Source organism: Alosa alosa, chromosome 1, assembly GCF_017589495.1.
Source record: "Alosa alosa isolate M-15738 ecotype Scorff River chromosome 1, AALO_Geno_1.1, whole genome shotgun sequence".
NCBI lineage: Eukaryota > Metazoa > Chordata > Actinopteri > Clupeiformes > Clupeidae > Alosa > Alosa alosa.
Genome location: NC_063189.1, coordinates 19,018,829 through 19,033,678, shown reverse-complemented (window position 1 = coordinate 19,033,678; position 14,850 = coordinate 19,018,829). Strand labels below are relative to the sequence as shown.

The window sequence follows — 14,850 nt, the reverse complement described above, 5'->3', positions numbered from 1 at the left end:
GGAGTTGTTAGGATGTCTGTTTTGTCACTTTTGGGAGCCATAGGCTAACTGGTATATCCCACTCCAAGTGAATTATGCTGAGTTAATGGCTAATGGTGGAGGTGTCAGAGTTGTAGCACAGAGAAGAAAAGGACATGGCGTGTTCCTTTAAAGCATTCACCAACACTGAACTATACCAGTACATGTCAAAGTTGACCATAAAGACACAACCCATGTCCAACACTGCATCAGTATTTTAGAGCTGCTGTTACTATCAAATGCACACCCTGGCAACTGTATTTGATTATTTTTTAAGCAAAGATCATGGCAGTAAATTACCAAGAATGACTTACACTCTAAACAACTGAGTTATGTTAACTAAAATATTTTATTTGGTTGACTGTGAGTGTTAATAGTGAGACCAGCCTATGATGGGAATAAAGTTTAAAGTGGAATCTAGGCAACACTCAAAACAGTTGAGTTGCTCTTTAAACAATGTACTTTTGAGTTAAAAAGTACATAGTTAAGTTATATAGAAAATATATAGTTAAGAGGTACTTTCTTTTTTCAAGGATTAAGTTGTGTTAAATCATTATTTTGAGTTAGTTTGACTGTTCGGGATTACGGTGTGCTCTCAAATAGGTCGCTGTAATGGCCTATATCATTCTCTCATCTGTGAGTGGAGCGTAATAAACTGTCTATAGAGGCTTAAAAGATGGACGCAAGAGGTTCAGGTGTGTAAACAAAGCTGCAGGAGAGCATCACTGACATACAGCTCTGTCTTTAAAGGCACTAAAAGCTAAAAGACACAGAAATAGAGAGAGGGACAGAGAGAGAGAGAGAGAGAGAAACACATCAATTGAATATGAAAATATTTCACTGAAAATATTGATAAATAGAAAGGGACATAGAGAGAGAGAGAGAGAGAGAGAGAGAAACAGATAAATTGAATATGAAAATCTTATCTAAATCTTGACTGAGAAGATGATGAGGTGGTAAGGTCCTAGCCATAGTTGCCACTCTGAGCAACAGCACAAAGCTAAGATCAACAAGGTGCTACCCACTTTATTATTATTAATAAATACACCAAATTAAAAACAAAATCTATCAATTCATGATTGTGTTTAGTTTAAATGTGAGATAAAAAGGTGGTGTATTTTACATAATGATAATGCAGACACAGACAGTTGAAAAACATTTAAACTAAGTGAAAACAATGTGTTATAAATAATAATAAACAGCGCTTTTACCTGCCATTTTCTATGACAGAAAAGTCTATCCCAATAGAGTGCCAGAAACCAGGACGTGACACTGTGCTCCAACAGCAGTGTACAACTGCCTTTCAAGGCAAAGTAACCTTGGGTACCAGGAGAAATGTTCCACTTGCAAAATCCTCCTAAGGGGTCCCATGAGGACCTGACTGCATGGGAACCTTTTAGGTGTTTCAAACAGCCTTCTTAAGTCAAACACTTACAGTCTGGGGGAAAAGAGAAGTTCAAACATGATTTCGGGCAGAGTGGTAGTACAGGTCCTCTCGGGGGAAATTCGCCCTTCCTACAGTTCACAAAGAACTAGTGCAGGACTCCACCACACAGCTTATTTTGATTCTGAAGTGGATTGTCATATAAATTCCTTGTTATACTACACAGATCTTTCCAAGCCATGATATTTAAAAGACAGATCCAGATAAGCATTTTGGCATAGGCACGCTGTTTAAACAATGGAAGTAAACCTTTCATTCAGCTTGGCACAACATGCTACCATTCATAGGGCAAATGAACTAGCGTATAGAGCTCTATGATTGGGTTTGCCTGTGCATGATGCACGGCTATGCGCAATTTGCGCATCATGAAAAAGTCTATTGCGCTCTAAGGAATAGAAATTCAGCCACTCCACAGATAAGATCCAGACAAGATAAATAGAATCTGGCAGAAACCGAACAAGTCTTTTTTTCTCATTATCGCAACATCTGGAGGGAGAATCTACACAATCAGTGTGTCCAGGCATAGTGAGAGGTGTTTCCCTGCATTCTTTGTGCTCTCATAACGCTGGGCACATGATGCGGCAGTCCAGTTTCCCCAGTTTTTTGGTCAGCAAGGACCCGTTCTCCATGGCGACACAGCCAGACTACCACGGAGGGTAGATGTCTAATCTAAACCCACCTAATCTTTTTTATAAGCCTCACTTATAGGGGGAATTACGAGTGCTTAGCAGCTGATTACATCTCAAGCCTTTTAAAACACCTTCCACAATTTGGCCAATATTTAGAAAGTCGACAGGAGAAGATGAACAAAGATTTAGAGGCTGCAGCGGAAGGCTTTAAATGGGCGAGTCATCTCTGAATCTTTATCACCTTTTTTGTAACCTAAGATTACCGCCAAAGTGATGTGTTTATGTTCCCCTTGCACAAAGCGAGCTTATTCCTAAAACAGTGGACTCTGATTTGAAGAAAAGGACCACAATGAGACTCATCTACATAAGCTCATTTAACAGCACAGACACAAAGTCATGATGTAATGTCTGTGTTCCAGGGGGAAAGAGGGCCTGCCAGAAAACTATGCTGCTCAAGCGTATAAGTGAGTTTGCCCATGTGTAAAAGCTTAACAACCTTTTGAAAAGGTGTAAAGAACACAGATTGATTCATTCACTTCCTATTCACGTCTGCACCACTTGTATGCGTTGGAACAGTGGCACAGAAGCAGCCCTCCATTTGGCCTCTACCATCTTGGCCTCCTCTCCTCCCCTTGCCTCCCTCTCTCCCTGTCTCCTCCGTCATGTTTAGCCCTGGGTGAATCTGTTCGCTGTCGGGCTTGGCTGCGGACCCGGACTTTGCATTGGGTGCGGCTGGCCCCAAATGGTGCGAGGCAGGATGATGAAGTCTCATTAGCCTCCTGTGCCATCTGACGAGTGGTGCCCAGGCTCGAGCGCCGGGCCCCCTGCGGAGCGAGAGCGACCGCAGCCGCCTGCGCCGGGAGCGAAGCACGAAGGCACAGTCACCAGCGCTAAACACCCTCCCACCCCCCCCCACCACCACCACCACAACCACCCGCTGGGTAAGAGTGATGGTGGCGTCGTCCAGAGATGGGTCTCTCAGAAATGGAGGAGCAGCTCACTCCGCTCCTGGCATCTGGACATCAAACACGGCATGGGGAGGACTGGTAACATATGGCCTCGTTATTGTGGCTGCCGTCTCAGCCCTGCGTGTGTATTCAGGAGGGGCTGAGACTTCCACCAGGGAGTTGGCATTTGTTTGCGATGCAGACTTAGAGAGAAGCACAGTAGCAAAGACACACTTTTTATTTAAACTAAGCAAGGTATCCTCTCAAGACTTGCCTTTCAGAGAGGAAAAAGCATTTTTGTTCTTCATTTAGCAGTTGTCTTGTCTCCATTATTGTAATGCCATAGCCTATAGAGTTTAAAATAATACTGAATAGTCTAGTCTAATGGAGAGTCGTCGCCCCCCCGCCCGTATTGATTCATTTATTTCGCCCGTATTGATTCATTTATTTATTTACTTTGAAGTCGTCTATAATTCCAACTCTATTAATGGTCACAAATCCTCACACTTGCTCCATACCTTGACGGTTGCTCCCCTGCCTGTATGATATTGACATGCTTCACGGAACAACTCACATTTTACATCTTACCCATTATTTACTCCACCTAGTGGACATATGAGACTCGGCAATGAGAGAAGGTTTAAGACTCAAAATCAGTTGCCATACGCTTCCTAAAATGCAATTAGATTTCCTCGGTGTTATTGTTTTCTAAGAACTTTTATAACAAGCCAACTGAGCTTACTCCGCGCCTGCGATTTGGCAGTGGGCATATCTGAAATTATACCTTTATTTTTGCCACACAGAACATGTTCATGATGAAATCAGAAGGATGCAGACACACGTCTGAGTATTCATTAGAACTTAGTTTTATTCAGCCCGCCTCTCAAGCTCAGTTCATTAGGTTAAAGACTTTGCGTTTTGTGAAGCTAACTTACAATTCAATTCTCCATGAACTTAAAAAGCAGTAACCTACCTGTGTCACTTCATTACGTCTTCACAATCCAAATCTCCTCCGTGGTAATACCATATTATATATGTATCGCTGGTGTCTAATCCAATTTAAAACTTTTGCCCGATCTTACCAGGAATTACAGGTATTGAGAGAATACAGTCGCTATTTTGTAAAACATACTTTAGCTAACTATATCATATAAAAAGGTTTGCGCTACTAGATAGCCCGCTCAACTTTAACAAGGCTACCCACAGTTTAAATTGTGCAGCATAAGTAACTTACTTAAGGAGAATATATTTCATTTGAGTATTGAGGATGCAATCTCCACCGAAGTTCTTTTGAGATGCTTTGTTTTGTAGCCTTCATGAACAGCACCACATGTACGGCCACAAACAGTCGCATAGTCGATTTTAGAGTAGCCGAAATAAATCATTGTTTTCATGTCAAAATATGTACTGTATTTAACAACATTTTCACATTCTTCAATTATGTGAAATTGTGCATCGTACATGCTTACGATTTACAACACTTGAACTTCACGTCTCGAAATAAAATCCCTCGCAAATATTGCTGGCGAATACTTGGTATGTTTAGTAGTCCTTTGGCGCTGCGTAAATTACGCACAGCAACACTGTATTCACACAAAAAGTAAAATATTGACATATTCTGGGAATTGTTTTACAGATGCACCATAAATGGCCAGCATTTCTTACCAAGTAGCTCGTTAGAAATCTGCTGTCCTGCTCCCGCACAGCCGGACGATGCCACCGACACGCAGCTCCGCTCTCCGCTGAGTGTGATTACATTCACTGCGCCGCTCACTCGGCTCGGCTGCCCTAACAACGTGTTGTCGCTACAATGAGCCTCATTGAGGAGTCGCAGCTGCAGCAAAATGCAGGCTGAGAAGGCTACCGCATACTATCGAGGGCGTTTCGGAGGAACCAGTCCGGATACACCGAGATACTCAGACCTCTCCAAAACTTATGTAGGACAATATTAGGAGTAAATGTTGCGACACTTTTTACACCTCTCCAACACTACTGCACAGTTCGCACTGGCATCCTCAGTTCTGTATCTGTCAGCGAGCACTCCTGATTCCACTGGCATCGCAGCAGGAATTGGTTTTTTAAAGGGGTGGTGCTCGTGTCAATCGCCTTACAAGGTGTAGCTACTGTCCAGGTAGCATTCTATGACTTGTTTCCCATAGTTTTTTTGCTGTTGCTCCATGATATTAATAACCCATTACTGAACCATATGAGCCATATGGCTATGTTTTCTTCCTCCACTTGACACATGGCAGTGATTCAAGACTGCTGTTTTACCATACTGCTGCTTTGTAACAACTCTACTACTACTACTACTACTACTACTAAACAATTACTTCTATTATTATTATTATTATTATTATTATTATTATTATTATTATTATTATAAGTGTTATTATAATAATAGTAATAATAGCAATAATAACACAATGCACTTTTACAATGAATGTGTTGAAAATAACACAACTTGTGTTGTTTTTAACACATCTCTATGCTCAGATAGGGACAACACAGTGTTGTTTCTAACACATTGCTTTTGTTATACTGTGTACACTCTTACAACAAATGTGTTAAAAATAGCACAACTTGTGTTGTTTTTTTAACACATCTCTATGTTCAGATAGGGACAACACAGTTTGTGTTGTTTCTAACACATTCATTTGAAAATTGTGGAGTTAATAATAATAATGAATAATTGTTGTTGTTGTTGTTGTAGTTGTCTTTGTCATCATCATCATCATCATCATCATCATCTGAGCGACAAAGAGGTCTTTGATATTTGTGGAAGTTGTGGCTCAGTGATGACAGATAAAGAAAGAGTGGCAATGGACCCAAAATGGAGCTTTGCACCACCACCACATAAGCGTTAAATGAGGGAATGACACAAACCATTGTAAACAGCGGGTTACAGTGCCTGTTAAAAGTATTCACCCCCCTTGGATATTTCCCCTTGTATTGCTCTAATAAATGGAATCCTTGTCAATTTAATTTGGACTTTTTTTTACAATAATTTACAAATATCCCCTCTTTAATGTCAAAGTGAAAGCAAATTTCTACAAAGTAATGGTAATTAATTAAACATATATAATGCAAAATAAACGACTGCATTAATATTCACCCACCCCTTAAAGTAACTGACCTAAATCAACAGCGGTCCAGCCAATTGGTGCTAATAGTCTCACAATTAGTGAAATGGAGATCGCCTGAATGCAGTGAGTCTGTATAGTTTAGTAATATACACCTGCGTCTGGAAGGTCCAGTCACTGATCAATCAGTATGGAAGGTCCAGTCACAGTATCAATCAGTAATTCCACCATGAAGACAAAAGAACACTCCAAACAACTCAAAGAAAAGGTTATTGACAAGCATAAGTGAGGGGATGGATACAAACCAAATCAAGTCACTGAACATTCCCTGGAGTTCAGTGAAACCCATCATTACGGAATGTAAGGAATATGGCAAATGTCAGGCCGTCACCACAAACTGAGTGACCTTTCAAGAATAAGAATGGTGGGGGAAGCCACCAAGGCACCTATGACAACTCTGAAGAAGTTAAAACCTTCAGCAACTGAGATGGGAGAAACTATACATACTGCAACTTTTGCCCGAGTTCTTCACCAGTCAAAGCTCAATGCATGAGTGGCAAAGCTCTTATTAAATCTAGACTAAAGTTTGCCCAAAGACATGTGGGAGACTCCAAAGTCAAATGGAAGAAGGTTTGTTGGTCTGATGAGACCAAAATTGAGTTTTTTGGCTATCAGACTACAGTAGATGTTACTTTTGGCGGACACTAAACACTGCACATCACCAAAAATGCACCATTCCTAATTTGAAGCATGGTGGTGGTAGCATCATGCTGTACTTCTCGGAAGAAGGCCCTGAAAGGCTTGTAAAGGTAAAAGTAAAATGAGTTCAACAAAATATATGGAAATATTGGAGGACAATCTGATTCAGTCTACAAGAGAACTACGACTTGGGAGAAGATTTACTCTCCAGCAAGACAATGAGCCGAAGCCTACAGTGAGAACTACACAGAAATGGTCTAAAGACAACAAGGTGAACATTCTGGAGGAGTCAAAGCCCTGACCTCAATCGTTATGGTCATGGTTATGGTATTTAGAAGATGTTTTTTTTTGTCCAAAGCGACATAACAACAATACAAAGTTAAATTTAACTGTTACACTTTGCTTGACAGTATGGACATAACAGTGACATGACACTGTTATGAATGTATCATAAACAAGTTATAAACGTTTATGACATAGCGCTTCTGTTATTAAGTGACATTCGTTTTTTGTCATAACAAGTTAGGATTAGGTTTAGGGTTAGAGTTAAAGTTAGGGTTTGGGTAAGGATTAGGGTTAGAGGTTAGGGTTAGGATTCATGTGTCATGACAGTGTCATATGTTCATGACAGTGTCATGTCACTCTTATGTAGATACTGTCAAGTAAAGTGTTACCAATTTAACAGTAAACAATTTAAAAGTTGGTATAACTACATTAAGGAGAATAATGAACAACAATGGCAATTCAATCAATAGCCTAATGAAAATAATACTATAATATACAAACCTTAACACATAAGAAACGCTTTAAAGAACATGTATTACAGCATTACAGCAAAAGTAGAAGCATTAGAAAGTATAGTACAGAAGGAGATAAGATCATTAACAATAATAATTAATTCAATCCTATAGAAAATATGTGGCTGGACTTAAAAAGGGCTATTCACACCTGATCCTCTTCTAACCTGGCAGAGCTTGAGCAGATTTGCAAAGAGAAATAGAGTAAAATTGCAGTATCCAGATGTGTATGTCTAACTGAGACCTATCTATGCAGACTCCATGCTTTAATTGTGGCCAAAGGTGCATCTACTCAATGATGACTTGAAGGGGGTGAAAATGTATGCAATCTCTTATTTTGACCTATATATTTTTAATTAATTAACATTACTTTGTAGAAATCTGCTTTCACTTTGACATTAAAGAGGGAACTTTTCTCAATTATTGTAAAAAAGGCCAACTTAAATTGATCAAGATTCTATTTATAGTTACTATTTAGTTACTGTAAATCAGCCAGACTGAGAGTCATTGCAGGAGCAGGAGAGCTCCACTACTGGCATGTTTAGGTTGAGGACTGAATAGACCACCATAATCCTGCAGTCATAAGCTGGTCATGGCATCACTCCACTCAAATGAACCCTTGAATGCCCACACTAAGGGTCTGACTATGCACATAATGGCATTCTGAAGAGCCAGACTGCAAGTTTAAAAGTGCATTTGTAAAAGCAGATAACTGTACTTTTACAATTATTTACAATGTGTGTCTTTTTATTGTGTATTCTTGTCAAACATCATACGATTACAGTCGGTTTAATTTGATTAAGTAAAAATACATTCAACCAAAACAACCCAATTTCAGTTTAATTTATATTATTTGAAATTCACAATAAACAAAGATTCATGAAAATGAATTGAAAATGGCACTTATCTGTTTTTGCAAATGAACTCATATGCTTTGAATATGCGTTCACTTTAAAAGCTACAGCATAGAAGTGAACGTTGCTGTCTTTTCATGTTTTTTGGTGAGAGCAACCCATAAGTGAGTGTGCAACAGCACAAGAAGAGGTGCGACAGAGATTACCATCATGTACCTAATTAGAGCATGAAGAATCCTCTTTGAGAAGGACAGGCGAAAAGGAACAAGAGGTGGTTAGTGTAAATCCTATGAAGAAGGTGAAGTGTGTGTGGCACTGCAGTAGTATAGCAACAAAAAGAAACAATTACCAGGGATATTGAATAGACACAGAAAAACCCAGAGCAATTGATCATGAAGGTCATGCATATTTTTTAATTGTAGTGTTGTCTATTGTTGCAGTGTTCCATTACTGCTTGTCCATGGCCATGCCTGCAGGGCTAATGAAGCACCATAAAAAGGCCATCTCTGGCTGGTGGAATAGCCACACAGGTGAGATAGCAGATGAGTCAGTATCGATGAGTCAGTACCGGTATGTCATCTATGTAAACTAAACTAAAATTGCCTGAGACGAAGGACATCATTTACGAAGGTTTGGAACACTGAGGGCTAGTTAGCCGAACCATATGGCATAACTAAGTACTCATAGTGTCCTGACATAGTACTGAAGGTGGTGTAACCATATGGCATAACTAAGTACTCATAGTGTCCTGACACAGTACTGAAGGTGGTTTTCCACATATCACTTTCTGTAACTCTCACCAGATTAGGTGCTCCACAGGTGAAGCTTGGTGAAAATGTTGGCCTCTCTGACTTGCTCTATGGCAATAGGCACTAAAGGTAATGGGTAGCATTATTTGATCGTGACCTTAGCCTAAGACAGGGTCCGGGAACCTTTTTTGCCTGGAGAGCCACTTTTACCATTTTTTTTTTTTTTAATCTTAGAAGAGCCACATGAAGACGGTTACAAGAAAAAGTTTGGATATTTAACGCACAGTTACTTTCATTTAACAGAGGAAAAGTAATAACTTGAAATGTAACGTGCAATGACAGAAGTATAGGCCTTAGGCTTCCTATGTAGGCTAAACACCACCCCCTATTTTCCCAGTGTCCTTTGGTATGCAAAGTAACATCATAGTTAACAACACAACACTCAATTTTCATTGACATGTCATTGACGAAATTGAACTTTAGGCCTATCAGAGATTAGATTTGGTAATGGCCTTGATATCTGGCTGGCTCATATTCAATGAGGTGAAGTTTCATGCAAGAATTGAGGCTGTCATCATTTAAGGGCAACTGTTATATATCCATAACGCCAACTAAATACCATGGCATTGTGCTGGCGTTATGGACGTGACAGTTTTGCGCGGAATTGTCCTTAAACGTGAGCACAGGTTTGTGTTTATATTTTTCACATGTGAGAAAGATTTCTCACATGCAAGTGGAACCGAACAGGGTTAACAGAAATACTAACTTGTTGCAGTGTGCGATATATTAGTCTGGTGGACAGCCCATAGAGCCCCATTGTGGACCCGGAAATGTTGAGTACACCAAAGTTTTATGATGGAAATATATAGTATGGGTTCCCAGCATGCAGAAACTGCCGGATGATAATTTGCATATGTTAGGCAATTTGTGTAATTGAGATAATTAGCATAAATTAGCATAATATCCTATATTGATCATATTATAAGAGCTGCTTGGACAAAATGGACAATGTTAGTATGTTTTTAGGGGTTACTGGAGATGCTGAGTCCATATCTAACATTTTCAAGATTCAAAATCACTATTTAAACTTGGTTTGGTCACATTTTACTCTTATTAAGCTGATTTTGCTGAGTTTTTTGGTACAATTTAGACAGATTTTTGGAGGATAGGGCTGTAGCGATATACAGTAGGGCTGTAACGATACACCAACCTAACAATTCGATTCATGTCACAATTTTGACCCACGGTTTGATACGAACCTCGATCTTTCTTTTTTTGGAGGGGGGAGGGCTAGACATCGTCTCGCCAGTCGGGGCAGCAGACTCCAGTTCCATCGCAGCCGGACCACGCTGTAGCAATCAGGCTACAGCTACCGACGTTGGCGTCCCTCCTCTGCTGCCTTGTCGCAGAGCTGTCCTCCGCTGTTCCGGCCACTCCACTCCGCCACAGTCACGCCAAAGGCCTAGACCTTCTCTCTGGCTCGTGCCATCGGATTTCACACAACAAACTTTTTTTTCCTCCAAAAATCCTTCTAAATCGCCCCCAAAAACTCAGCAAAATCAGCTTAATGAGAGTAAAAACGTGACCAAACCAAGTTTAAATAGTGATTTTGAATCTTGAAAATGTCAGATATGGACTCAGCATCTCTAGTAACCCCTAAACACATACTAACATTGTCCATTTTGGTTAAGCAGCTCTTATAATATGATCAATATATGTGATTATGCTAATTTATTGTCCACTGGACTATATAACGGGCAGTTCATTTCGCGTTTTCAGAATCAGTCTTCGGATGGAAACTTTCCCATTTCAGCCCGCTTGTGTTCGTGCTCGCAAGCTGTGGTCGCTGACGTTTCCTTTTTGACATTTTCCTTATCTAGCCTACAGCAAGCGCACACATCAACAATAACAATTAAAGTGTTCAAAAGGAGTTTGACAAAAAAAGAGACCAGACACGAGTGAACATAGGGCGAGCTTTTGAGGAATGGCATCAAGTGAGAGACTCTGAAGACTGCAAAACGGACGCCGACTTGGCTTTGTTGCTGTTGAAATTGTAAGTAGCCCTTGGGTGAACTTCGTCTTTGTAATGTGGTTTGATAGTCTCTTGAACAATGTGTTTGCCATTTTATTGTGAGCCCTGTATGTGTTTAGGTTGGTTTCTTGATGGCTAGCTCGGTAGCTAGTGGGGGTTTAGCGTAGCAGTCACTTGCTACCGAAGCTACAGGGGGAGCTGTGTAGTGAAAAATGCAAGCCCAAATCCGGCAAAAACCCAGAAACATTGAAGACATAACCAGACGTGCATAGTGCTTCTTTAACACCAAATTGTTCAAATTTAACCGTTTAGAAAAAACATGGGTTACACTTTACTTGACAGTATCGACATTAGAGTGACATGACACTGTCATGAATGTGTCATAAACAAGTCATAAATGTTTATGACATAACACTAAAGTAATTAAGTGACATTTGGTTTTTGTCATTAGGTTAAATTAGGATTAGGATTAGGGTTAGGTTTAGGATTAGAGGTTAGGATTAGGATTAGGGTTCATGTGTCATGACAGTGTCATTATGTTCATGACAGTGTCATGCCACTCTTATGTCGATACTGTGTTACCACAAACATATTCACCACAAATGGTTACCAAATTTGAACGCACCTCTGATATTTGCCTTGATGTAGATTTCATGCAGAATTACTCGTGTATCATAGCAACCTTTCAAGAAATTCAACACAACATTGACAGAATCCATGTACAGTTCTGATCACTTTCATAAAACAAGGGAGCCATGAACTGGTTAACCTCAACTGTATGATCAGTTGTGTATAAATGTGACATTCATTGATCTCAATAAAAAAATTCAAGTTTTTGCCTGAAATTGCACTGTGCCTATTTACAAGGGCATTGTTCCCACCTCTTTTGGGGCCTACCATCAAATGTTGGACCTCTATAGAAAGCTGAGAACCTGTAGTTTTTGTAAGAAACAGTCAAAATAAATATGTGATGTACTCACACAAGAGTTACACAGACTAGAATATAGTTTTTTCTTTCTGCCGGATTACAAGCATCTCTGAACTGACCACATTTCAGCCCTCTAGGTCACTTGATATCCCTTAGAAACACAACTGAACCCTAGCACCAGGTCTTGTGAAGCTGTGTGCAAAAGTAGATCAATATAGAATGAAAATATGAGTGCTTTAGACCATTATTTGCCATGGTATGCCCATGTGTTTTGTAAAATGCATATGGGAACTCCCCATAGGACTTTTTGTTATCCAAAATGCATACTGACAATCAAATGCTTACTGCACATGAACCCCTTTGTGTAGAAGCATAATCCTGGTCTCAAATGAAAGGTAACACTTTGAGGTTTCTTGTGGATTATTTAGATTGTATGGCAGGTGTTCTGATATAGACTGACTACACAAAATATGGAATAATTACAAAAAAGTCTCTATTTTTGCATTTACTTTGTTGGTTCAATGAGTGTGTATGAGATAGACTATACATCTGTACAACTAATATTGGATAATACAACATGAAGATTCAATTTCTATGGATTCTTGTGAATATTTCAGTACCCAATATGTTGCATCTACTTATTGTGCTGCAGCTACACTGTCAGTCAGGGTAGCACCAAAAGCGGAGAAGGGGGAGGGGGGCATTTTGGATCTAATTTAATTGAGACATAATAAGATTAATCTGAGAATGTAAAGCACTATACAGATTGTACATGAAAAAAGTTGTCATTTTTGGATTCCCAAGAGTCAAAGCTTTGAAAGGGTGTATAACATTACTATGCTACATAGCAATATGGTGCATACAATTGATTTAGAATGTTGGGGGGAGGTGGGGGATGGGGGAAACCATCCCGCTGGCGGGACACTGAAAATTATGTGGTTTTAAGCTGTCTTTTAGAATTCCCCAAGATGTTATGCATAAAGGTACACAAGTCGATACACAAAGCACATTGAAGTGTGATTATTTTAAACACAGCTTATTTGCCGAACAACAGAGCAGAATGACAATAGAATCATAAGTGAGAAATTGTGTAAGTGAGTGTATTCAGTTATATTATATTATATTTTCCCCTCAAAACTTTAAATGTACTACACATTTTCTCTGGGATTGTTTGAGGAAGAAGTGTGTTATACTAAAATAATAACTTTCAAGCCTTAAGCACTGTCTGGCTGCTCTGCTGTTGGATTGCTGAGTAGTTATGCACATTGTTTCTATGTGCTGTTCCTCCATTATGTGCCTTTTCAGTTAGCTGTGCAGCAGGTCAATGTGTCCAAACACTGCTCACATCTGAGTATTTGGTTTTTCCAAGTTATTATAATTGTGTTACAGCAGTATTTTATGGGAGTACAGATCAGAAACAAGCCAGCTAATTTAGTTTGAAATGACCCCATTCCTAGTCCTCACAACTGAAACAAGACTAGATGAAATTAAATTGGATGAGTGGACAAATGAATATTTATCACCTTTAGGAGACAGAGATGGCACAGAATGTGTTATGTATATCTGAGAATCAGATGCAGATCTTTGGAGATTTGCCTGGTCAGCAGCCACAGCCATGGGGACTTCACCTTGGCCTCATTGGCACCTGTGGGTAGTATAATCAATTAACTACACAAAGATAGACATTTGCATGCTGTTAATGTCATGTCCCTTCTGACTTCAGATCGCAAACAGAAAAATGTCCGTTTTTGGAACAACCGATCATCTGAGAGTACCTTCCTACTCACTATCAAAAGGGGAATATTTAGGATTTTCAGAAACAGGGTAAAAGAGCCAGTGAACAGAAAAATACAACATTGTGGGTCACACCAAACTGGCTACAGCAGTAATGATAATGTATTATAATTGTAATTCAATTTAATATTTCACAGGGTAGCTCTCAGCTTACATCAACTTTGCTAACTCCTCGACAAAACCTGATCACCATTGGAAGCAACTACATACAGTAATACATGGGATACTTGGGAACAGGAGACATTACTTTTTCATCAAATTCAAGTTTTTTTATCAAGCATTCGGACATAACAACAAAGACTTCACAGGAAGAATAACACAGTCCCATTGTTGTAATAACACTAAAGTCAGCGCTGAATAAAGATTTCTCTCTGAAAAACTAGTAGTCCCTGTATTTCAATAATCTCTATATTTTGATTTTTAACACTTATCAGCGTTTCTGTAAGACACACATGTCATATTTGTGTCCATGTCAGTTTAATTAATCAAACAAGTATGATGTTATAAAAGCCAAAGGCCCATATGAATAGCCCTTTCTGTCCTCCGGAAGTGTGGGAAGAAACTGCTCTCAAACCCGTTAGGATTTGTTGTAATCTCTAATCTGCCTGAAAGAAAGCTTTGTAATATTAAACCTGCCTAAAAGAAAGCTAGGATGGACCCTCAATCAAACTCTCCGCTTTGCCACAGTTCCGGTTCTTTGAGGAGCACTCTTGACAAATGCTATAGCAGTCCTGAGTCTGCAAGGTGACACCACGTAATGAGTGCGAAGACTGGATGGATGGGTGTGTTCCTATCTGCCCGTGAGCCTGCCGTGCAGCCCAAAGGATGTGAAAATAAGTATTCCCCCTGGACCGTCTTTATTAAACTTCATAATTA

At 39.6% G+C, this 14,850-nt stretch overlaps 1 protein-coding gene across 1 annotated transcript in view; it reads right to left on the bottom strand.

Annotated features, from left to right (window-relative positions):
- Positions 1-5,012, bottom strand: part of cdh7a (cadherin 7a) — a 52,869-nt gene extending 47,857 nt beyond the window's left edge. Inside the window, 1 exon segment of the mRNA XM_048254118.1 lies at positions 4,704-5,012. The gene's annotated coding sequence lies outside the window, so the exon portion shown is untranslated.
- Between the last annotated feature and the right edge of the window lie 9,838 nt (positions 5,013-14,850).